Genomic DNA, 26,599 nt, shown 5'->3' on the forward strand with positions numbered 1-26,599 from the left:
ATGAGAATTACAAAATCTTAAAGAAAAAATAATAGAGGATACCAAAAAATGGAAAAAATCTTCCATGCTCATGGATTAGATGAATCAATATCATCAAATGTCCATCCTCCCAAAAGCAATTATAGATTCCATGTGATACCAATCAAAATACCAAACACATTCTTCTCAGATCTGGACAAAATGCTGAAATTCATATGGAAGCCCTGGAGACCTCGAATAGCTAAAGCAATCTTGTACAACAAAAACAAAGCCAGAGGTATCACAATTCCAGAATTCAGGAAATACTACAGAGCAGTTATAATCAAAACTGCATGGTACTGGAAGAGAAACAGATGGATAGACCAATGGAATAGAATAGCAACACCAGAAAACATCCCAAACATCTACAGCCAATTTATATTTGATCAAGGAACTAAAACCAATTCCTGGAGCAAGGATATCTGTTCAATAAATGGTGCTGGGAAAACTGGATTTCCACGTGTAGAATCATGAAGCAAGACTCCTACCATACACCTACAAAAAATGCACTCAACATGGATTAAAGAACTAAATCTATGACCCAACACCATCAAATTATTAGAAACATTGAAGAAACCCTGCAAGATATTGGCACAAAGACTTTTTGGAAAAGACCCCAGAGGCACAGGCAGTCAAAGCTAAAATTAACAACTGATATTACATCAAATTGAGAAGATTCAGTACTGCAAAAGAAACAGTCAGGAAAGTGAAGAGGCAACCAACAGAATGGGAAAAAATATTTGGAAACTACAGATAAAGGATTAATAACCAGAATCTACAAAGAGATCAAGAAACTCCACAACATCAAAACAAACTACCTGCTAAAGAGATTTGCCAAGGACCTCAATAGACATTTTTCAAAAGAGGAAATCCAAATGGCCAACAGACACATGAAAAAATGTTCAGGATTACTAGCAATCAGGGAAATGCAAATCAAGACAACAAGGAGGTTTCACTTCACCCCGGTTAGAATGGCTCACATTCAGAAATCTACCAACAACAGATGCTGGAGAGCATGTGGGGAAAAAGGGACACTGTTGTTGGGAATGCAAACTGGTCAAGCCACTATGGAAGTCAGTCTGGAGATTCCTCAGAAACCTGAATGTAGCCCTACCATACAACCCACAATCCCACTCCTTGGAATTTACCCAAAGGAAATGAAATTGGCAAACAAAAAGCTGTCTGCACATTAATGTTTATTGCAGCTCAATTCACAATAGTTAAGACCTGGAATCAACCTAAATGCCCATCAACAGTAGACTGGATAAAGAAATTATGGGTTATTGGCTGGCGCCTCAGCTCAATAGGCTAATCCTCCACCTAGCTGAGCCGGCACACCAGGTTCTAGTCCTGGTCAGGGCGTCGGATTCTTTCCCGGTTGCCCTGCTTCCAGGTCAGCTCTCTGCTTTGGCCCAGGAAGGCAGTGGAGGATGGCCCAAGTGCTTGGGTCCTGCACCCCATGGGAGACCAGGAGAAGCACCTGGCTCCTGCCTTCGGATCAGCACGGTGCGCCTGCCGGAGCGCACCAGCCGTGGCGGCCATTGGAGGGTTTAGCAACGGCAAAAGGAAGACCTTTCTCTCTGTCTCTCTCTCTCACTATCCACTCTGCCTATCAAAAAAAAAAAAAAAAAGAAAGAAAGAAAGAAATTATGGGATATGTACTCTATAGAATACTATACAGCAATAAAAAAAATAAAACAATGAAATCCAGTCATATGCAACATAATGGAGGAATCCAGAAAACATTATGCTAAGTGAAATAACCCAGTCCCAAATGGACAAATATCATATGTCCTCCCTGATCGGTGACAACTAACTGAGCACCAAAGGGGAAACATGTTGAAGTGAAATGGACACTATGAGAAACGGTGACTTGATCAGCCCTTGCCCTGACTGTTGATGAACAACTTAATACTTTATCCCTTTTAGTATGTGTATTGTTCTACTTAATACTATTGGTTGAACTCTATAATTAACACACAATTATCCTTAGGTGTTTAAATTTAACTGAAAAGTGATCCCTGTTAAATATAAGAGTGGGAATAAGAGAAGGAGGAGATGTACAGTTTGGGACATGCTCAATCGGACTTGCCCCAAATAGTGGAGTTAGAAATGTGCCAGGGGATTCCAATTCAATCCCATCAAGGTGACATGTACCAATGACATCTCACTAGTCCAAGTGATAGTTTCAGTTCAAAATTGATCATAATGATAGGATTAAGAGTGAAAGGGACCACATAAACAAGACTAGTGTTTGCTAATATTAACTGATAGAATTATAAAGGAGAGAATGATCCAACATGGGAAGCGGGATACACAGCTGACTCATAGAATGGCTATGTCCTAAACAGCACTCTGGCCTCAGAGTCAACCCTTAAGGCATTCGGATCTGGCTGAAGGGCCCACAACAGTATTTCAGGCATGGAAAGCCAAGACACTCTGGCAAAAAAAAAAAAAATCACCTAAATGAAAGATCTCTGTGAGTTAGATCCCAGTAGAAAGAATGGGCAATCAAAGAAGGAGGTACATTTCTCTGAAGCGAGGAGAGAACTTCCACTTTGACTATGACCCTGTCAGAATAAGATCGAAGTCTGGCGAACTCAAAAGGCTTCCATAGCCTTAGCAACTCATGACAAGAGCTTTGGGTGATTACTGACACCATAAACAAGAGTGTCAATTGTTAAGTCAACAACAGGAGTCACTGTACACTTACTTCCCATGTAGGATCTCTGTCCTTAATGTGTTGCACTATGTGAATTAATGATATAACTAGTATTCAAACAGTATTTTACACTTTGTATTTCTGTGTGGGTGCAAACTGTTGTAATCTCTACTTAATATATACTAAATTGATCTTCTGTATACAAAGATAATTTAAAATGAATCTTGATGTGAATGGAATGGGAGAGGGATTGGAGATGGGAAGGTTGTAGGTGGGGGGGAAGTTATGGTGTGAAAAAGCCACTGTAATCCAAAAGCTGTACTTTGGAAATTTATATTTATTAAATAAAATTTTTTTTAAATCTCCATGTTTAATTTTTGCATAAAATAAAATATTTCTCAATTCTATTTTCATTTCATAGAATTTACATATGTGTCCTTAATATACACACATATTATGAAATATATATACACACATAGATATTACACACTCACAAATGTTTTTCTGTATTCATAGTGCATGTCCAAATGATTTTCCTTTGTTACATTTCTGTATCCAGTGACTGCATTATGAACTTTTTTTACACTCAAATAAAGGTTCCACCCAAGCTCTTTCTTGTCCACAAAATATGTATGCTATTTGGATCATATTTCAAATATGATTTTGTAAATCAGGCTAGTCTTCATTTTAAGTGCAGTAATTTACTTATATTTCATTAATACATTCACTCAGAAATATGTTAGGGGAAAAACTGAGTTACAATTTCCAAAAGCTTAATTCAATCTTGTAGGAGGTGGTAATTTCCATTGTACCAAGCAAGGAAACAAGCAATTTCAATAGAATGTAAAACATTGTGTTCTTGGAGCAAAGTAAAAAAGTAGTTGAGTAGTATAAAGAAGGCTTCAGTGAGTATATGTCTTTTAACCAAATTGCAAATGATTAAATTGTCTCAGCACATGAAGTCTGGTATCGAAGTAGATACAGGTAGCATCTATGAGCAACATTGAAACTTTGCAATGAAAAAAGTAGGTCTAATAAAAAGAGGTATTATCATTTGTGCATTCTTCATTCCCTCATTTCCAAAGATTTCCTTATTGATATCTAACAAAGTCTAAAGTTTTAGTCTGAACTCTGTTGGACTTCGGACAGTAACTTCCATGTCATATCAGCCAGTTGATTTTACTGTGAGCAAGTGAAACTTTTAAGAGCTCTATTTATGTTTGGATTCCAAAGTCCAATTAACAAATTCTCAACCATCATGAAGGATTATAATTCAGGTTATGATTTAAATAACATAAATTCTTGGAATCAATATTCTGCTTTTAAGGGTAATTATACTGTGAAGCCATTGCCAGTTGCAACTTGAAATTCAGACTTTGTCTTATTCTGGGCCAAATTCTATGTATTTCATACTGTTTTGGAGAATACAATCAAGTCACACACTTGCAACATGTTTCACTGTTACCATCAAACATGTTCTTCTTTCACCTGTTTGTTCCTGCTTGTTATTTCCTTGGACTTTTGCTAGCAGAGTAGACGTTCCTATCAGAATGCTCATCAAACAGAGGTGTCAGTACAACCCATGTTAATAAAAACATCAAGCCGTCCTTTACAGACACGACAGGGAGACTGTTCATCTATCGTGAGTATTCCATTAAGTGGCAGAAAGGAAGAACTCCAGGAACAATGCCAGATCTGCCAGATTACTTTTTAAACAGGGTCTCAGTGTCATGGAATTTCTTTCATTTCAAGATCTGAGCAATTTGTGGAGTTCCTCACCTGTACATCCTCATTGTACCCATGTCACACACAAAACAGAATATAATACCTTGATTATAATTATTTTTGTATCTTCGGGTGGATCAGAGAAATGTTCTGCTTAGCAACTTTTCTAGTCACCAACAAATGGACAAAGATAAAACAAAATTTCCACAGTTGCAATTAAAACATCCTATATAGCGGGCCAACATTGTCGTAGGTAAATCTGCCCTGTGAAATGCTGGCATCCCATATGGGTCCTGGTTCATTTCCTAGCTGCTCCAGTTCTGATCCAGCTGGGAAAAGCAGCGGAAGATAGTCCAAGTGTTACAGGTGAAACAGCAGTGGAGAAAAGTTTACCTCATTTCTTTGTCTCCCATGGGAGAAGAATTGCAACGTGGAGAAGGCAAAGAGAAAAGCAAGATGTGTTTTGAAGCAAGATTTGTTTAAATCAGAGACCTCCCGCCAGAGTGGCCTGGAAGGGGGCTCCAAGAGAGGCAAAACCCGAAGGGGCTTGTTGTACTGGGGTTTCTAAGCACAATTTTGGAAAAGAAAAAAACTTGGCAACAAGGCAGGACAAAACTTATCAAAAGACCTGATCTGTAACCTTATTTGCTAAGGGGTGGGATAGGAACTTGTTTTTACAGTAAACTGTGAGCACAGAAATATGGAGTTGTCAGTCCCTAGCTATTCTCATGGTAAAATTTGAAGCTTCCAACGAGTGGGGCAGGCATTGACCTTGCTTAAGATAATTTTTGGGGGAAGAAAGTATTTTGCACCTTACATTTTGCACTGGGACCAACCAGACTGCCTATTAACTGACTCCTCATACAAGTACTTGGGACCTTGCCACCCATGTAGGAGACTGAGTTTAAGCTCCTGGCCCTGGTTTTGACCAGGCTCATTCCTGGTCATTGCAGCCAAGTGGAAATTAAAGCATCATTAGAAAGATATTTTTTTCTCTCTCCCCCGACCCCTTTTTCTGTAACTCTTCCCATAAAATAAATAAGTACATCTTTTTTAAAAAGTCCTTTACAAGAGAATTAACATGAGTTAATCTTCTTGCTACTATAATTTCACTTTTAAGCAAATATTCACAAATGTGTGCCTGTATATGTGTGTGTGCAGGTGCGTGTGTGTGTGTGTAGAACTTATCAACAAAAGGTGGCTACTGTGGACTAGTTTCACCAAAACTTTTGTCTTGAGCTTTATCAAGAAGCTCAAACAAGTTTATGCATATCTAGATGAACCATCAAATGGTAGAGCTATCCAAGTTAGTTTATATGGTAAGACTATTCACTGAGCTGCATAGAACAAATTAGCATGTGTCTGGTCTCTCCAGACCAACGGAACCACTTCTATAATCTTTTATAGAGACTGAAATAAAGCAAAAGTTTCCCTTTCGAGTCAGTGAGGGGAAACACACCATGATGAACCTGCAAGTGATCCCCCCAGTACTTTCTCTATCAGTTTTACATTGAACAGAAAGACCATACCAGACCTGCTACAATGCACACTGTTTTAGATGTGCAAAATACCAAAGCCATGAAGATGAATCTTCAACCTGGGATATTGTGATGCAAAACTGGTGTCTGAGTTGTAATCCTTCATTGGCAAAGCAGCAGCCAGTAATCTCTGGAACAAAATCTTAGTCATTCAAACTATTTTGTACCCCTCATTCCCAACATCAGCTCCGGTCTCTATTCCAAATCCTGAAATTTGCTAATCTGGCTAAAACCTTTGTCTTAGTATTTAACCTTTACACTTGCACGTTAGAATGGCAGTACCATCAAGGTAGCTAAGTAGAACCTGATCTTTGAAATCAAAGTTCTTAATAAAAACAAAACACTTAAAATGCCATGCATGTTAGGAACTAATGTTAAAAAAGAAAGAAGAGCTGAATTTCAATTTTGACCCATGAAATTAACTTACAGCTATACAACATAGTCACAAACTTAAATTGCATGCTTTTAATCACATACTGCCATAAATTATGATAGCTTGTCATTCTAGTCTCCTCTTTGTAATAATGGTATTTAGCTTTCTTCTTGGGCAGACTTCAACATTGAGATCTCCTTGTTTAATATTCCAGTTAGCAACTAAGTTTTGAGTATCTACAGTTTATTCTTGGATGGCTGACCCACTCCTGAAGGATGAGGGCTGTGTGTCTTTAAATTTTGTGTCCAGAGCTCCAGACTTAGGGACTGGTGAATAATATTAGATCCATAAGTATTTGCAAAACTGAATGCGCTATGTCAGGGGATAGGAGATACTGAAGGTTTAGCCTTTTAAGTATATTCAGTTTTGTCCCAAGGCAAACATATAAACATGGGCTTGCAGTTATAGATGCAAATAATGGTTGCTGCCATGTTGTCTGGAGTGCTCACAGAAACCGAAGCATCAAAAATCACCATTGTAAAGGTAGTGATATTCGAGCAGAATAATATTCAGTGCAATTTGGAAAATTTTGAAAATAAGCAGCATTTTGGTCAACAAGCAGAAACCCATGGAGTGGCAGCCAATCGGGGAGTGAACCATTGGATGGAAGACCTCTCTCTTTCTCTCTGCCTCTCCTCTCTCTCTGTAACTGACTTTCAAATAAAATAAAATAAATAAAATTTTAGAAAAATAAAGGAAAGACAAATTCTGATTGGCATTTAGGAAGACTACTCTGTCTATAGGAAGTAGAACATTGACACAGCCAGACAGGAGACAGGAAAACCAGTCAAGAGATGAAGTGTCTGTTTATATAAAGAATAACATGCTTTTTTGGTAATTATTCATTCTAACTGTCTTATATAATCCCATTGATATTTGTATTAAAAAAACTGATTTCAAAACATTTTTAAGAGTTTTCTACCACCTCATCCTGTTACAGTAAGTTTCCTTCCTTTTGATTAGTGGGGATTGACAATTTTTTAATAAAAAGGCATTTTTTTCAAATTTTAATTTAAAAGTGATGATTAATATGGAATGTAAATTTGGATGTTAGCTACTCTGGACCAGATAAAACATGCAATCTCAACTAGCACACTGCCATAATTTTGAATTTTCTTCCAAAGCCAAAATAAACAGTGTTTCTTTCAAATTTTTCCCATCAGTGACTTTAATTAGTGATTAGTGGTTATTGCTTGTGGTTTCTGCATCTCCTCTCTTAATGAAAGGTTACAAACTAATGATTGCTTTAAAATGCACTAAAATGAATCATCCTTAAAAAAAACTTTTGTCACAACACCATTGTGCTGCTCTCAAACATAATATGTGGAGTAAGATGGGAAAAATAAATAATGTTATATTGAGATTTTATAACCATTTATTTTTTTCTGGGGAGTTGGAAAAATATATTCATCAAAGCCATACTCCCAGTGTGATAGCAATAACTTTTCCATTCCAAGAATCCAGGGTTTAATATAATGTAAAATGTAAATGATTAGTCAATTCAGGTCAGTTTAAAAGGCACAACAAAGTGACATTTCAATTTAAACAGAAAGTACTATAACCAACCTTAGTCAGATGTTCCAGTGAATGAGTCAAGGACAATACTGCACATTTCTTAACCCAAAAGAAAACCAACTGCCATGATTTTTATTCAACACCACATGAAACAATATGAAAATAATCATGAATAAATATAAAGATGCCATTCTAAATTGCAGATTATGTTCTATTTTTTGTTTTCTTTCAAATATCATCCAGTCATTAAAAATGTATAGAATACTTACTATTTTTGATGTGTGATATTATTGATGTGTGTGTATTCATTCATTCACCAAACATTTATTGAGCTACTAGATAGGATTAGATTCTGTAGTGGATATTGTGGATTTATTTCCAAGAAATGGAAGACCTTGTAACTGACCTTAAAAAGAAATAGAGATATTAATCAAATAATCTCACTAAGACAAATTGTCAACTCCATTACATTGTATGAAGGAGAGATACATCATACATATGTGAGGGGATATTCTAGTCAGAAAGGTCAGGGCCATCTTCCTTGAGGAAGTTTACTTTAGCTGACATCTGAAAGATGAGTTGGATCTAACAAGTTCAAGGGAGAAAGGGAGAACATCTAAGGGAAAGAAAACAGCATGTGTAAATGCATTGCCCAGTATGAGATTAACAGGAGAAATTATAATGCTTATTATGAATCAAAAAGAAACCTGGGTGAGCTGAATGGAGAGTTTAGAAAGATACCAATGTGGAATTATTAAAGAATTCTAAGCAAGAGTGGGAGAATTCAGAGGAAAGGAGCCTCAAAATACAATATCAAATTTTTCTATAAAAGTTTCTCTCTGGTTATCTTGTGGAAAACATATTGGCTAAAACTCAAGACTTGTGGGTCTAGCTCCAAGGAGAAATTAGAAACAGAGATGAGCTTAGGTGTTTATTGATACCTTGGTTTTATAGCCTAGAAAGAGAACATGAAGTGAGTGAGGAGAAGGCTTTGAATTGAGTCATGAGGAACTAGATAGAGGAAAGTGAGTCTACAAAAGACACAAAGATTTGGTAGTTGGAGTTTTGGGTAAAAAACAAGAGGAAGACAAGGCAAAAAATAGAGGGAAGCAAAATCTAGGAAGACCGTGGTTAATTGCATTTAACATTACAGAAATTTGAATAAAACGATTCCTTCTAAAAGACTCAGTGAAATAGGAGTAAAAGAAACTGAGGCCATGGATATAGGCTGTTGTCTAATCATCTGGTTTTAAAGGGGACCAGAGATGAACCTGTAATTGAAGAGAAGTTAAAGAGAGAACAAAGTATATATTTAAGTTCTGTTTTAAAATTTGTTTAGTTAAATAGATTTAATTAATTTAATTTGTTAATTAGATGAATTTAAATGAAGAATCTCTGGGAAAATGAGGAGAATATATACATATATATAATGTATAAAATACAGCATAGGCTGTTCAGAGGGAAAAAAAAAAAACTATGAACAAAGAAATGGAAGGAATTCATAGAAATGTGGAAAGAGTATCTGTTGACAGAAGCATGGACAGAAAACAATTACCTTAGCAGAAGATGCATGGAGGTGCAGCAATAATCAAGGAGACCCTATCTGTTTACATTTACTGTAATTTTTTTCAAAGAATCAATGATGATGGACAAGGGGAATGAATTGCTGATCTATCTATGGTTGGGTTTAAAATAAAGACAGGATCTCTAGGAGGTATGAATGACATTTAGTATACCATGAAGTCCAAACTAGTTCACAGAAAACACAGTTGAAGATATTGAGAGAAAATAATGGGATCAGTAAAAGGAAGTAGGAAGTGACTAGATTACAGAATAGTGGTAAGAGTGTTAGAACAAATACTCTGAAAGGAATAAAGCAAAAAAGAGTCTACAGTTTATAAACAACAAATAATTTTCCTAAGAGATAAGGAATACTTCCAGAGTTTGAAGAAAAGAATCTGGGCCAGCACTGTGGCATACTGGGTAAAGCCACTGCCTGCAGTGCCAGCATCCTATATGGGCACCGGTTCGAGTCCCGAATGCTTCACTTCCGATCTAACTCTCTGCTATGGCCTGGGAAAGCAGTAGAAGATGGCCCAAGAATATGGTCCCTGCACCCATGTGGGAGACCTGGAAGAAGCTCCTGGCTCCTGGCTTCAGAAGGGCACAGTTTCTGCTGTTTGCGGCCAATTAGGGAAAGAAGCAACAGATGGAAAACCTCTCTCTCTCTCTGCGTGTAACTCTGACTTTCAAATAAATAAATAAACCTTTAAAAAATAAAAAAGGAAAGATTCTGCAAAGGGAGTCAGAGTAGCCTTTAAGGAATCGAAGGTTTGCACTTGCAATATTTTATTAATGTCAATGATGCTTGAGGTAGGGGCAGGATGTGCTATTGGAGGAGAGGAAAATTGAAGTTAAGGGGATCCTGGGGATGAGTAACTGTGACAGACTTTCACAGAGAATACTCAGTCCCATTTTAGTTAAAGACACATGAAGGTAGCAGTAGGTTGAAATTTGGAATGGTTCTGTGGTAGGAAGATTGGATAGGGCTTTCAAACATAAACATTTCATTTTAGAAGCTTTAATAATAAAAAGCAAAGTTAACAGAGATTTGCAAATACTATGTGAACAAGTAGACCGAAAAATAGAGTATATTGGGCCAGCTCTGTGGCATAGCAGGTAAAGCCACCACCTGCAGTGCTGGCATCCCATAAGGACACTAATTCGAGACCCATCTGCTCCACTTCCTATCCAGCTCTCTGCTATGGCCTGGGAAAGCAGTGGAAGATGGCCCAGGTCCTTGGGTCCCTGCACACACGTGGAAAGACCCGGAGGAAGCTCCTGGCTCTTGGCTTCAGATGGGCACAGCTCCAGCCGTTTGCGGCCAATTGGGGAGTGAACCAATGGATGGAAGACCTCTATCTCTCTGCCTTGTTTCTCTCTCTGTGTAACTCTAACTTTCAAATAAATTAATTAATCTTTTAAAAAAATAGAGTATATTGGCCAGATAATATTCTGGATTTAAAAAGGCCAACTGTAGGTCTGCCAATGAAAGATCACCAAGTGCCACAATAAAAATATCAACACAGCCACCCTTTGCTTCAATAAATGCTGCTTACCATTGGCATATGAATCAAAACATTGGCCTTTTTCCAAATGATATGTTGTATAATTTTTTAAAGCAAAACTCAGCAATTTGATCTTAATGAAAAATCAGATATATAAGAAGCATCTGCTAATTTTAACAAGTTTTATCACAGTCTGAATGAGGCACTACTTTTGAAGTAGAAAAGTGATGTTTTCAAACTAAATTTAGCCTAAGGTTGTGAGTACTCTTCATTAAATCAGTGACTCCATTTCTCTTTTTCAAATGAAAGGATGTTGGACAAATGGAAATGTTGAAAAAGTTTCCATTAATCACAAGGTCTTCTGGGTTTTTTTCTTTAATTAGCATGTAAAGAGAGAAAACCATTCAATAATCAAGTCAGATTAGCAAATTTTGAAACTTCTGTATTCTCTGGCAAAATGCTCTTGGGAAATGAAAATGGAACCGAGATTACAATGAGTCCTTGGTAATCCGGAACTGTTCACATCATTTCTGACAAGCTACAGGACATGAATTGGCAGAGTAAATACAATCCCTGTCTATACAAGCCCCTCCCCACCTAGATATCCAGAGAGCATCATTTTACTTCAGGCAGGTTTGAGAAAACACTGAAAGTCATTCCTGGGACACAATCACACAGTATGGGAAGGTGTATCTATCTACATTCCACTCTCTTTCATCTGAAAAAGTTTCCCTTTAAATAGATATTTAAACAAAACCATGCTGTAATTGCTTCATTATGAAATCCATTCTTTTTTATGATCAATGTACTATGGAGACACCACTGTATATACTAAAGTACAGAAATTTAACTTTTACAAAATGTTTAAAATGCATGATCAAACTTTTCTTTGAATAATCTTAGAATAAAGTCTCATTAGTCAATCAAAAATATAAGAAATTATTTGGAATATCAGATCTACTTAAGAAACAAAACTTCTTTCTTGTCTTTTAGAATTTTATCATTTACCTGTAAACAGAAAAAGTATCCAATTCAAACTACCCTTATGCTTGTACTAGAGTAGGTTTGAAGCACTTTAAATTAGTAACACTTTATTAATGATTAGCTTGTATTGTATTAGGTACCTGAGGAGATAACAACTCTAATATATATTTTGAAAATTTAATTTAAACTCTTAAAAATATTCTAGAGTATACATATTCATATGAACCCATTATCTTTACTTTCAAATTATATTTTATCCAGTTTTAATATATCCTACAATAAGAAAAAAGCTATTACTCACTAAAACTGAGTTTAAAATTATGCTATTCTTTTGAAATTGCATGTAAAATGACAGCTTTGAAATTATCATTCTGGATGAAGTAACATTCAGTGACAATCTTAATTTAATAACTATACAAACAAAGCCAATTAAAAACTGCTTGACATCATTTTGCTAGTTTGAATAAACCTCAAATTTAATATATTGAAAATCATATTTGAAGTTCATTGAAGGAAGCCATTTAGATGTAAACACTAGTTTGGTTCTGATGCCTCTGGATCAGATCAGTCCATCACACAAAGCCAGGGACAATCTGCAAAACACACGGCTGACAGTGGCCTCTAGTAACTGAAGTGACATAGAAACTTGATTAAGAATCCTGCTGCCTTGAGTTGCCAGCAGAAAAAAGGAAAGTTGCCTTTCTCATATAACCCTACCAAACATCTTGAAAAAATATCCTCATGTTGACCAGTTATCTCTGGCAGGTGTGGGAAGAAAATTGTAAAAATCTTATAAACACTTTCAGAAATACATAAATATTCAGAAAATGATTAACAATTGAATTCATTTTCCCACTGGGCATGTTTACATTTGAATAGGCCAATCAAAGAATTATGTTCACATCTTCAACATATGGAAGTTCCTGTCAGAACAAAGCAATTACTGCACTGCACTTTTCAAAAGCCTGCTTATGGCTACAAAAATAGCATTAGTTGATGGAGAAAGGCATTAAAAAACAAACATACTGAGATTTCTTTGAGATTTTGCTTAATTTAAAACAAAATGTTGAAAGAAATTATCTACTTTGCATTTTAGATATTCTGAAAAAAATGTAATTTAAAATGTCATGAATATAAGAAGTTCTTACTTTAAAATATTTGTCAATTATTTTCCATTTTTTATTCTTTTTCTTGGCTTCCTACATCAAATTGCTTGATAAAACCCAGTATAAATTTAATGTCTTAGATATTTTCTCATAAACCAAAGGGAGTTAAAAGAGGAGAAAGGCTTAATTCAGAAAATGATGAAAGAGACATGTCTGCATATAACACAGAGGGGTTAAGATCACAGGGATGCATACATGTACATGCATTATATCAGCCACTTATGCACAGTGAAAGTTCTATAATATCGTATGTGTTATTTATGTAGGTATTGCACTACACACTTAGAGGAAAAATGTACATGCACCCACACATATTTGCCATGTGGTACAATGTGGTATGCCAGTAACATACTGGATTAATATAAACATGAATCCTGCACTACAATTATCTTTTTTTTAACTTTTTAAATACAAGGCTTTACTTTACCACTCAGAGAACTAAGGACAGGAAAAGTTCTCATAGAGTACTCAATTGTTATAGGGATTGACTTCGTGATACAGTAAACCCTATATAAACATGGACTCCACATCTATGAGTAAAACTAAATAGAGATTTAAAATGTTTATGAATAATATATGTATATATATGTATATAAATAGCCATACTAAACTTGTACAGAATTTTTCTTTTTCATTGTCCCTAGATAATACAGTCTAACAATTATTGACATACTATTTACATTGTTTTAGAAACTATAACTGATCTAGAAATAATACAAAGTTTACTGAAGGGTACAGGAAGGCTACAGCTACATGCAAATAGTATACTATTTTACAATCCTCTGAGGATTTTAGTACCTGCAAGGGGTTCTTGCACCAATTCTTCATGGATATAAAGGAACAACATTATGGAATGGGTGTATTTATGAACACTAGTGTTCATTCTGCTGTGAGATGTTTGGTTCTTTAGAATGTTGTTGAGAGGTTAAGATGCAGAAGACAGAAACCACTGAAAACTGATACATAAAGACTTGGTCATTTTGAGGAAACTACATTAGGTGGCAGGGGGACATGGCAGCTCAAGAAGAGAAATTTATTTACAGCGTAATACAAGAAACATTTAAGGAAGGACATTCACTTATTTATTTTTAATTAATTTACTCATTTGAAAGAGTTACAGAGAAAGAGAAAGAAAGAGAAAGCGGAAGATCTTCCAAATGCTGATTTACTTCCCACGTGGCTGCAATGACCAGGGCTAAGCCAGGCCAAAGCCAGGACCAGGAGATTAACCTGGGTCTACCACATGGGTGGCAGGGCCCAAGCACTTGCACCAATTTCTTTTGTTTTTCCCAGGCCATTAGCAGGGAGATGGATCAGAAGTGAAGTGGCTGAGACATGAACTGGCAACTATATGGATGCCAGCATCACTGGCGGTGGCTCTACCTGCTAAACCACAATGTCATCCCCGATATTTACTTTGAAATAAGTAATGCAAACACACACTTGGGGCCGGCACTGCGGCTCACTAGGCTAATCCTCCACCTTGCGGCGCCGGCACCCCGGGTTCTAGTCCCAGTTGGGGCACTGGATTCTGTCCTGGTTGCCCCTCTTCCAGGCCAGCTCTCTGGTATGGCCCGGGAGTGCAGTGGAGGATGGCCCAAGTGCTTGGGCGCTGCACCCCATGGGAGACCAGGAGAAGCACCTGGCTCCTGGCTTCAGATCAGCGCGATGCGCCTGCCGCAGCGTGCCTGTTGCGGCGGCCATTGGAGGGTGAACCAACGGTAAAAGGAAGACCTTTCTCTCTGTCTCTCTCTCTCACTGTCCACTCTGCCTGCCAAAAATAAAAAAAAATTAATAAATAAATAAAATAAAAAAAAACACACTGGATATTGAATTGTAATGGTCTAATAGAGGTGAAGCTACTGATGATGATATTAAGGGGTTACAATTTTGAAAATGGATGAGTCTATGAAGGAAAGTGTGGCTGTGGTAGGTATGGATCACAAGTGAAAGAAATGGGATACAGCAACCTTTATAACAAGCTATGAGAAAAATATGGGGGCACTTGTAGTTAGAAATACGGTGGGAGATGTTTTGTATTAGAAGGTAGTTTCTACTGTCTATGTGTATAAAGTGAAGACCTCAGCTGAGAAGAAAAGCACAAAGTTATCAGCTTTTGAGGAAGGAAGGAGGTACTTACATGGCTACTGCACAAAGGTGACAGTGTATCACAGATGCCAGTATCATACGGGGATGCCATCCTACTTCTCCAATGTCAACTTCCCTCAACAAGTGGTCCCTGGGACCACGAATTCAACCTCCACAATCAATTATGACATACATATATGATCTCATTCCCAGAGTTTCTTATCTTCATTATTTTAAGATATTATGTTTGACAGATAATAGATGTTTATTGCGTATTTGCTTTGTGAATGATGATACAATCTAACTGATACTTTCTGATACCACTTATTTACTAAGTTTTTGTCCTTCTCTATAGACACCACCAAGAGACAAAGATCCTTCAAAATGTTTGGAATTTCTGCTTTTTCCTTGTTGAGCTCTTTGCTTAGAGGAGCATTGAGGCTGTGCGATCAAGTAAATTGAAAGTATGTTATCACAAATAATTCAAAGACAAAAGGAATGAGCAGAAGGAAGAAGGAGAGAGGGATGGGGGAAGAAATATCATTGCATTGCTGGAATCATATCTATGAAATTCATGAAACCTGTTCTCTAAATATTAATAAATTACAAATATAATAAATAAATAATACAATATAATAATAAATATTCTATAATATATACTATTGTATATTTATAAACATATGCTATTGTATATTAATATTATAAATATTATATCTATATATCATGTTATAAATATTATATATTGTATGTTATGTAATATAAAATATAATATAATAATAAATATAATAAATAAATAAATAAATTCTATTTGTTTTGGTATAAGGAAAATTTGAAATCCATCAAAAATTTTTTCTATAACAAGTTTTTGAACTTTTTAAAGACTCTTTCTATATGCCACAAAAAAGCAAGATTTGTTTTAGATTTTTCACACATATCTACACCTAGAATAGCTCCTGATGTGTCAAATAGTAGCAATGCCTGTCTTTTGGATAAGTAAATCAAACTTGGAAGAAGGCTAATCCATTTCACAATGGTTTTATTAAAATTAAAGTGATACTAGTCAACTTCAAATGATAATGTGATTTTCTTCAAGACTTTACAGTTCATTAAGTGTAGGAATAATAAGGGTGTGAAAATGGACACATAAGACAAGGGAAGATACCAAGTAAATTCATGGAGGGACTATAATGAGCAGAATATAGAAAATCAAGAGAGAAAAGGCTGGTACAATGTAAAAGACAAAAGTGAGCAATATATTGACAAGCTTAATGCAGTCAGATAATTTTGTTCTTACAGTTAAGCAGGTGAGCTTAACAAATCATTAAAGATGGAAATATTGGAAATAGACTCAGAGTGGCATCGTTTCTGGTGCTATCAAAGTCTGAATAGAGCCTAGGTCATGGGAGTGCGTGGCTGAAAAGAAATTAAACAGGTGTTCCTTGAAGGCAAAGAAGTAAAGGAACCAAGACCACAAAACTTAGATGTTTCACTAACATGAATATTAAAATCATGAGAAGGGAGACAGGGTAAGGATGTAGCGAAAGCCTATAATTTAAAAAATGAATTCTTCAGTTAATGAGAAGAATGACTAAGAGATGAGGATATGAGAACAAAGGAAAGGAATAGTGTGTGACTTAGATGAATGGCATGAGCTTCAAAGGGATAATAATTTTGTTGCCATTGTTATTTTGATTCTTATGACTGTATATTCTTTAATTAGAGGTGAAATAATTTGGATGTTACACCAGTGAGCAAAAAAGGAAATGCGCTTGTCTCTGACTTGACATACAGGAGATTGGAAATGAGAACAGTAGGGATGGCAGTACAAATGGCAAGAAGGAACTAATAAAGAGAATTTCCAAACAGAGATGATTGAAATCCAAAGACTCTGGTGTCTCATAGTGTGAGCATTACGTATTGGACAAGTATGGTCTCCTCACATTCTTGGGAGGTTATTTTTTTTTAACTTTTATTTAATGAATATAAATTTTCAAAATACAGCTTATGGATTACAATGGCTTCCCCTCCGCCATAACGTCCCTCCCACCCAAAACCCTCCTCTTTCCCTCTCCCACCCCACTTCCATTCACATCAAGATTCATTTTCAATTCTCTTTATATACAGAAGATCAGTTTAGCATACAGTAAGTAAAGATTTCAACAGTTTGCTCCCACACAGAAACATAAAGTGAAAAATACTGTTTGAGTACTAGTTATAGCATTAAATCTCAATGTACAGCACATTAAGGACGGAGATCCTACATGAGGAGTAAGTGCACAGTGACTCCTGTTGTTGACTTAACAAATTGACACTCTTGTTTATGGCATCAGTAATCATCCTAGACTCTTGTCATGAGTTGCCAAGGCTATGGTAGCCTTTTGAGTTCAACGACTCTGATCATATTTAGACAAGGTATAGTCAAAGTGTAAGTTCTCTCCTCCCTTCAGAGAAAGGTACCTCCTCCTTTGATGACCTGTTCTTTTCCCTGGGATCTCACACGCGGAGATCTTTCATTTAGGGTTTATTTAGTTGTTGTTTTTTTTTTTTTTTTTTTTTTTTTTTTTTTTTTGCCAGAATGTTTTGGCTTTCCATGCCTGAAATACTCTCATGGGCTTTTCAGCCAGATCCACGTGCCTTAAGGGCTGATTCTGAGGCCAGAGTGCTGTTTAGGACATCTGCCATTCTATGAGTCTGCTGTGTATCTCGCTTCCCATGTTGGATCATTCTCTCCCTTTTTGATTCTATCAGCTAGTATTTGCAGACACTAGTCTTGTTTATGTGCTCCCTTTGGCTCTTAGTCCTATCATTATGATCAATTGTGAACAGAAATTGATCACTGGGACTAGTGAGATGGCATTGGTACATGCCACCTTGATGGGATTGAATTGGAATCCCCTGGTATGTTTCTAACTCTACCGTTTGAGGCAAGTCAGCTTGAGCATGTCTTTGGAGGTTATTAACTAATCTATTTTTGTCTTTTAAAAAAAGATTATTTATTTATTTATTTATTTGAGAGGCAACATGACATAAATTGTGGGGGAAAGAAGAAGAGAGAAAGAGAGAAAGAGAGAGAGAGAGAGAGAGAGAGAGAGTGCTTATCTGTTTATTCACTTGCCAAATGTCGGCAAAAACTGAGGCTGGATCAGGCTTAAGCCAGAAGTCAGATTTGTATATAGGCCTCCCACATATAGAAATTCACAGACCAAGTACTTGCGCCATCATCTGGTGCCTCCCAGGCACATGAGCAGCAAGCTGATTAGAACTCAAGGCGGACATAGTCCCAGACAGTCTAAAGTAGCCTGTGGGTTTTCAAACTGCAGTTTAACACAGTAGCCCAATGCTCACTCCAGTTGTTCTGTTTTGTTCATTACCTAACTATAGCCCACACAGTACAGAGAATATTATTGTCAACCACACAGTCAGGACTCAGCAAACAGTTATTCAATGACTTACTATTATTTGTTATTTCTTCATTACTTATTCTATCACTTATCACACTGGGGTGAGAGCAAAACACATTTTTCCAACTAATTCCGAAGTATATTTTCAGCTATTTTCCTATGCCAATACCTCCTTATCATGTAACAGATGTTGTTTTTGCTTTGTAATATCTGTGCCTAATTTTACTAAAATTGCTATCCATCATCAATTCTAGGAGCCCTGTGGCATCTTATGACATTTGGAGATCAATTGCTACTAGAATCAATTAGGAAATGCTTTGTTTTAATGGACCTATATTGGTATTGGTATTCTCTAGCTTCATAATTTACTCAAAACATCCACATCACTGTTTTCAATCGCAATATACAAAAAACTGTTTAAATGGCTCTGTTTTAAAATAACATACATTTTTTTAAAGTTTTGAAAATTTAAAAATGGAGAAACATGCATTTCTCTGAGAACAAACAGGGAAAATCCTAACAAAATTCTAATGCTTTCATTTTCTAATGTAAAAATCCCATTTTCTCACTAACATAATCTCTGAAATGATAGTAAACAACATTATTTAAAACTTCTCTATGTGTCTGTAGCTCTACCGGCCTGATGGAACTTTGGGATCATAGAATGATTTCTGTCAATTATACATGTTGTAGAAGGGTAAACTATATGAAAGTGTAGTTATTCATAGGACTTGTGATTTGAAAATTTTGTTTCTGTCATTAATTAAATGTTGTTAATGCCTAATGAGTATTTACATTCACTAGGTACTATGATTTAGAAGAACTAAATGTAGTGGCAAAAAGAACCAGTGACAATTGCATATGGCTTTTATTATTTCATTGTTTTATTAAATGTTTCTTAAATGATCCATACTACTCAAAAAGTATTAGTGACACAACGTAGACAAATGCATACAGATTTGCTATCTTTGAAGAATTTATAGTTTATTAAGGGAAACAAACAAGTAAAAATCTAATTGTGATATGCTAAATAATACAGTTACATACTAGGGAAGCTTGATATAACACAGATCACTCAGTTAAATTTTAATTTTAGCTATCCGACAAATAACTTTTTGGTATAAGGATCTTCCAAACAGTTTGTGGGAGATAGGCTAAATATACCAAATCATGCAATTCTGGTACATGTAGAAAATTGATCCAAACTAAACTTCATATAAAAAGAAAGCTTTATCAAGGACATGGCATTGAGCTAGACACATTAGCCATTGTCAAGAGAGGAAACATCAGAATCGAAGATTATGCTAGAGTCTGAGTATCTGCGCCTTCTTCCCCGAATTTATCTATCGAAATCCCAGTTTCCAAATGATTGTATTAGAAGGTGGGGCCACTGGGTATTGACTAGAATAGGAGCTGAACCCTCAACAGTGAGATTAGTGCCCCAACAAAAGAGAATCCAGGAATCTCTCTCTCCATCCACCTTGCTAGGACACATGAATGAAAAGACACCATCTATAAACCAGGAAGCAAGCAAGCCCTCTCTAATCAACAGGTATGCCAGTACCATGATTTTGCATTTCACAGCTACCAGGACAGTGAAGAGTGAGTTTCCATAGTTTATAACTATTTAGTTTATGGTGATTTGTCATAGCAGTTCAAATGAATTCAGATAAACTAGAATGTAAGAAAGATGCATTTGGAGGACCACAACAAGTTCTGTCAACTTACAAGGAGAGGAACAGGACAGAATATTTGAAGCTATACTGGGGCTCAATCAAGAATGGACTGAGGGCCTGGTTCTGTGGCGCGATAGGTTAATCCCCCGCCTATGGTGCTGGCATCCCATATAGGCACTGGTTCTTGTCCCAGTTGTTCCTCTTCCAATCCAGCTCTCTGCTATGGCCTAAGAAAGCAGTAGAAGATGACCCAAGTCTTTGGGCCCCTGAACCCACAAGGGAGACCAGGAAGAAGCTCCTGGCTCCTGGCTTCCGATCGGTGCAGTTCTGGCCATTGCGGCCATTTGGGGAGTGAACCAATGGAAGGAAGACCTCTCTCTCTCTGTCTCTCCCTCTCACTGCCTGTAACTCTACCTCTCAAATAAATTAATAAAAAATATCTTTAAAAAAAAAAAGAAGAATGGACTGACAACAACCGCCAGGGCATTTAAATTATTAATTAATTAATATTGTCTCATTTTTTGTAATGTTTGATTTACAGTATGGAGTAAATACATAAAACAAAGATGAGAAATAGAGATTGTGTAAACTGGAGAGGTGGCAATAATGCCAGAGTAGAAAAGGAAGCCAAAAGAGAATATAGCAAACTCAGAGTCTATTTAAAGGGTAGTGTCAGTAAGATTTTGTAGTGCTCAAATAAAAGCAACAAGGTAAATGGAAGAGTCAAGGATCACACCTAAATTTATAACTTATTATTTGGGAGTATTAGGTTGAAATTCTCTGAGTCAGGGAAAATAGTGGGGCAATATGCAGACACTACTGACATTTAATAGGGATGGCTTGTAGATTAGGATGAACCTTTCCAATAACCTAAAAGAGAGCTCTAGTAGATAGTTTAGTATGGCTCAGTAAAGCCAAGAAAAGATTTCTGGGCATTAGCAATTGTTTGAGGGTATTGTAGTTCAAAGATAAATGCTTTTCAAGTTGTGGTTTCAAAAACCTGCCGCAGAATCACCAGGGATTCGTGTTAAAAATTTTCAGTCCCAATCAGACCTACCAAATCTAACTTTATCACAAGGATCCCAATGATTCTTAGACACATTGAAGTTTGACAAACCCTGATAAAGATGATGGATGAAGGAATGTATCTGGATAGTCTCACCTAGGGACAGTTTCATGAGTATACATGGTTCAGATGAGGTGGAAAGCTACAAAAAGGAATCAAATTTGGAGGGAAACTTAGAAAAGCTACCAGAGAAATCAGAAAAAATAGATAAGGATGGTTTCATGGTTTCAGGGAAGCCAAAGTTTATATATGTCAAATTCAAGCTTTAGCATACACTATACGGAATGTTTGCTTCATACTTAGGTTACAGATAATAGGATTCAAAGACTGGTTGTTAAACTTCTAAATCTCCAGCACTTAGAACATAAGATGCACTCCCCAGTTTTTTATTTAATGAATGGATGCAAACAGTTCAGCCTTGGTAATGACAAACTGGGCTAGTTGTCACAGATAATATTCTCCCAGGTGGAATTTCTTCTGAGATAAGATATATTTTAAAATATCTTTGTAAAATTTTCTAACTATTTGAGATAAATGTTATTTTCCAAATCTGTATGTTGTTTACATGTTGATATTATCCAAGAAAAGCTGGTGTGTGTGTGTGTGTGTGTGTGTGTGTCTGTGGACTTAGAGTATCATAGCATTTGAACTAGTTAAAATTGTCATGTGTCCTCATTAAAATGTACATATCTCTTAAGCTATTAGTCACTACAATAAGAAATCATTTAATAAGATGCTAATACTCCTCTTTTACAATGATTTATCTACACTCTTTGATTTCCTCTATGCTATAAATCTCCACATTGGAGATAAGTGTAGCATATTTTCAGGTATACATTAGATGAGTTGGCATACATAACCCAAGGCTCTATATTTTAAAACACTCTTAGCAGGTTTCAATTTTTAAAGGATAAAAAAAAGAGATGAGAGAAGAAAGCATAAAATGGTTTTACATATTATATCTCTGTCAGTGTATTAATGCATCTAGCTTTTCAGCATCCTCCATTTCAATTTTGATTTGGTTACCTGGTGCTATTTAATTCACCACTTCCATTTTAAAATTCCTTCATGCCTTTCTATTACCCAATGAAAGTTTAATTTGTATTTATCTCTATTATTTAGTTCAAAAAAATGGTAGCATACAATGATGAAGTAAGTATAAAGAGGCTATAAAATTATTGCAATAAATATTCTAGATATCATAAGAAAAGACCTCCTGTGCTGGGAAGGAATATTCATGTAAATGAAACTTCCCTATATATTAGTATTTCAGTCAAAAGAAATGACTTTTCCCCCCCTCAGGTGGAAAGTCTAAATCTGCATTTAAATGGAAATATGAATTCTAATTCAGAATCCAGCTACTGGAATCAACAAAAAGAAATCAGGTATTGGCAGAAAAGTTGCCATGGAAGCTATATGGAACTATGCATATATGAAAATTTGAATCTAATCAAATATATCAGGTTAATTCTCTCAGCAAAATTTCTTGTCCATTTTTAATTTAGTAAATGCATTCCCACAAGGAATATTTACTCTAATTTCTGTACATTTATTTTGGACTCCAGCGTACAAAGAAAAAAAATGTGTATGCTAAAATAGCTTAATATATGAACCTTGATTTAATGTGTTATTATTCATAATTGATCACAATCTTCTAAAAACTGGTAAAATAATAATAAAATGCCTCATATGAAGAACTTCATATAGGGGTTATTTTTATTTATGCTATAAACATGTGTACTTCATACTAAAAGTTGTTATCAATCAATTTAGAAATTATCTCTAACTTAAAACACTCCAAGTATGTAAGTTCCATAAAGGCTGGGCTACTCCCTACCTTTTTATTGCCTTATCAGTTGCTTTAAAAGGAGAATTAAGCACACTTCAAGCATTCTGTATGATTCAATAAATGAATCTATTGATCTGCTCAGGATATTTTCCAGATATTTCACAGAAAATCTAGGTTGGAATTTTTTTTGTCAGGCAGAGTTAGACAGTGAGAGAGAGAGAGAGACAGAGAAAGGTCTTCCATCCATTGGTTCACCCCCCAAATGGCCGCTATGGCCAGGCCAGCGCGCCGTGCCGATCCGAAGCCAGGAGCCAGATGTTTTTTCCTGGTCTCCCATGTGGGTGCAGGGTCCAAGCACTTGGGCCATCCTCCACTGCCTTCCCGGGCCACAGCAGAGAGCTGGACTGGAAGAGGAGCAACAGAGACAGAATCCGGCACCCCAACTGGGATTAGAACCCAGGGTGCCAGCGCTGCATGCGGAGGATTAGCCTAGTGAGCCGCGGCGCCAGCCTAGGTTGGAATTTTCTGTGTTAAAATTGACATTGACTCTAGTAGCTCATAATGTACCAGAGATCAAAAGTAGAAAAGATCTTGGAAATATAATTACTTGATTATGTCTACCTCCCTCTAAAGAATAGAAAGTACCCTTATAGCAGGGACTACATTTTGTTAAACTCCATGTTCTTCACTTCTAGCATAAATGGTGAGCACCTTGCACAGTGTTCAATTTCTGGATTAAATCACCTTTGATTTTGATGACTATTTCACAAAAATACATAATTATGCTTTCAAAACCTTAGAGCAAACTGTTTCTTTTCCCAGGAATGCCAACTGCTCTGTTCTTGGTTAATGACCAGTCACTCCAACCTAAACTAGATCCTTTGGCAGAGACAACTTTTAACTGCTATTCTTCTTTTTCCTAGTGTAACCCTATTGCCAGGAGGAGAATGCCCATTTAGCTACTACATTTTCTAGCCTAACTCACATCTAAGTTAGGCATTGTGGTTTGCCTATGATGGAATGGGAACACAGTAATAAATCATTTCTTAGATAAAGTCATTAAAAGTGAATGCTTCCTCATTGTTTCTTCTATAACTGTAGGCTTGATTCAGAGAATTGAACACAAGAAATTTTGAGGCCATAAGATGAAAAAAAACCTTTATTTAATTTGGATAGGACTCCAGCCACCAATCAAGATTGTATAGTTTGTGCATTCAAGAAATGAATGCTTTTTCTCTAAAGTCATTATACATTCTATAGTTGTGACAGCAGGTATGGTCACCATAACTGATACATGTCGCATCTTAGAGATGTGTTCACAGTCCTTCCCCTCATGGAAAATTTAACATTGTGCACAAAACAGACTCCTGACCAGAGCATTAATACGACAAGGAATTATCTTAACTGGAATCATATCAATTAGAAGAAAATTTCCTTTCAAGAAGCATACTGTGGAAAGTTCTTAAGCTACTTTGCAAGGGGCAAAGAGGGAAGCTACATTGTGTACAAGTAGTAAAGATTCTTAAAATGCCTTGTAAAAATAGCTAGATTGGTTAATTGCATTTATTTCTGTATTGTTAGGTAACGAAATTTTGGGGTCAGAACTGAATGCTCAGTGCAATACAGAGAAAAAAAGGCTCCCCTGGCTAATATTTCTTTTTTTAAGCTTTTTATTTATTTATTTTAGAGGTAGAGTTATGGAGAAAGAAACTCCCCAATTGCCCACAATGGCCAGAGCTGGGCTGATCCAAAGCCAGGAGCCAGGGGCGTCTTTTGGATACTTGGGCTGTCTTCCACTGGTTTCCCAGGCCATAGCAGTGTGCTGGATGGAAAGAGGAGCAGCCAAAACACGAACCAGCACACATATAGGATGCCGGTATTGCAGGCAGAGGCTTTACCTAGTATGCCACAGAGCCGGCCCTGGGCAATTCTTAAGCTGATGCTGTACCGGACTCGGTTTGAATGCAGATTACAGACTGAATCTGTTTTAAGGTGTGCCAAGCTTTTGCCTTGGCAAAGCATTCATATGTCTAAATTTGGCCTCAGTTCTGATATACTGTATGCTACATCTATCGTAACACTACTACATATACAAATAAGAACATCTCCTGTGTAAAAACAAATTCACAACAGCATATGGCATGTTTTATAAAATATACTGTTTAAATAAAACATTTCTTCATTGATTAATAAGACCACAGGAAGTGTGTGTTCTGTTATCGTAAAGGTGTATGCACCCCCGTGATTGGGATTTCGTCATCTGCATTTTGTCAATGATTCCCAAAGTCATCATTTTACATATCGAAGGCCATATATACACATAAAAATATTTTGTCCATATGCATTTAGAAATTACATTCTTTTTGCAAGCCAGAAAGATTATGTTCCTTTTAGTCCAACATGATAGGAACTCTGGAGGACTTTTCCTAAGAGCTGGTCCTTCAATGGCTACATAATGCAAATATTTTCATGAAGAAAGGTACACATGATATTTTATCACCATTTATAAGACATAAAACTTGCAAAATGTTTTCAGAAAAGCCAAGTTTAACTGTATATTCTACTTCAGGCATATTGATATGAATAGTCATGTTACTAAAGTGTCAAGGGACCTCTGAACACTAAATACTAACTAGGGCCTAGTTTCAAAGAAGGCGAGCAATATGTCCAATGTCACATAGAGGTCTAGTCAAATTTAGAACACATGACTAGTTGACATCAAGACATTGATCTCACAATCCGATGCAGCCTTTCATTGAAGCCCAGGTGCAACTTCAGGCCTAGTCCAGTCTTGCCAACAAAGATATGAACTTGTATCTTCTAGTAACTAAAAACACTGAACTAAGATGGTTGTACTTAAGTTATAAATCTAACCAACCATATTTAGATAAGAAATAATAACCAACATGAGGAAAGAAGCAGATGGTACCAATACTGTGGTGCCTGAAAAACTGTCGTCCTGGGGTTAGACAAGTGAGTGCTCACAGCACAGTGTGATCCACTACTGAGTCCTAATAATACTCATGTTGAGCGTTCTGTTTCAGCTTCTCATCTTTACAGTGCAGTTTTTATGGTTCTCATGTACAATTTAAAACCCATGGCCTGTGTAATGTTAATTAACATTCCATCAGTCCCAGCTCCAGTAACCAAAATCCACCCTGGGAGATGAAGATAGGAAAGATTCAGATTGCATCTGATATAGTTGGTAACCCAGGCTGTGTCGAGAGCTTATTAGCTTGTTCTTGTTTTTTTGTTAATTTTCTGAACTCATGGTCATCCTCCAATAGATGTCAGGTAAAATAAAACATTATTGGAACACATAAAAGCACTAAAAATAATAAATCTTGAAGTTTTTTTTTTTTTTTTTTAATTCTAAAACTTTAGACTCTGGGGCCACACTGTGGCTAGCAGGTAAAGCTACCACCTGCAGTGCCGGCATCCCAAATGTGCACCAGTTTGAGTTTGGGCTG

This window comes from Oryctolagus cuniculus, chromosome 7 (assembly GCF_051225735.1).
Source record: "Oryctolagus cuniculus isolate XC-2025 breed Fujian yellow rabbit chromosome 7, ASM5122573v1, whole genome shotgun sequence".
NCBI lineage: Eukaryota > Metazoa > Chordata > Mammalia > Lagomorpha > Leporidae > Oryctolagus > Oryctolagus cuniculus.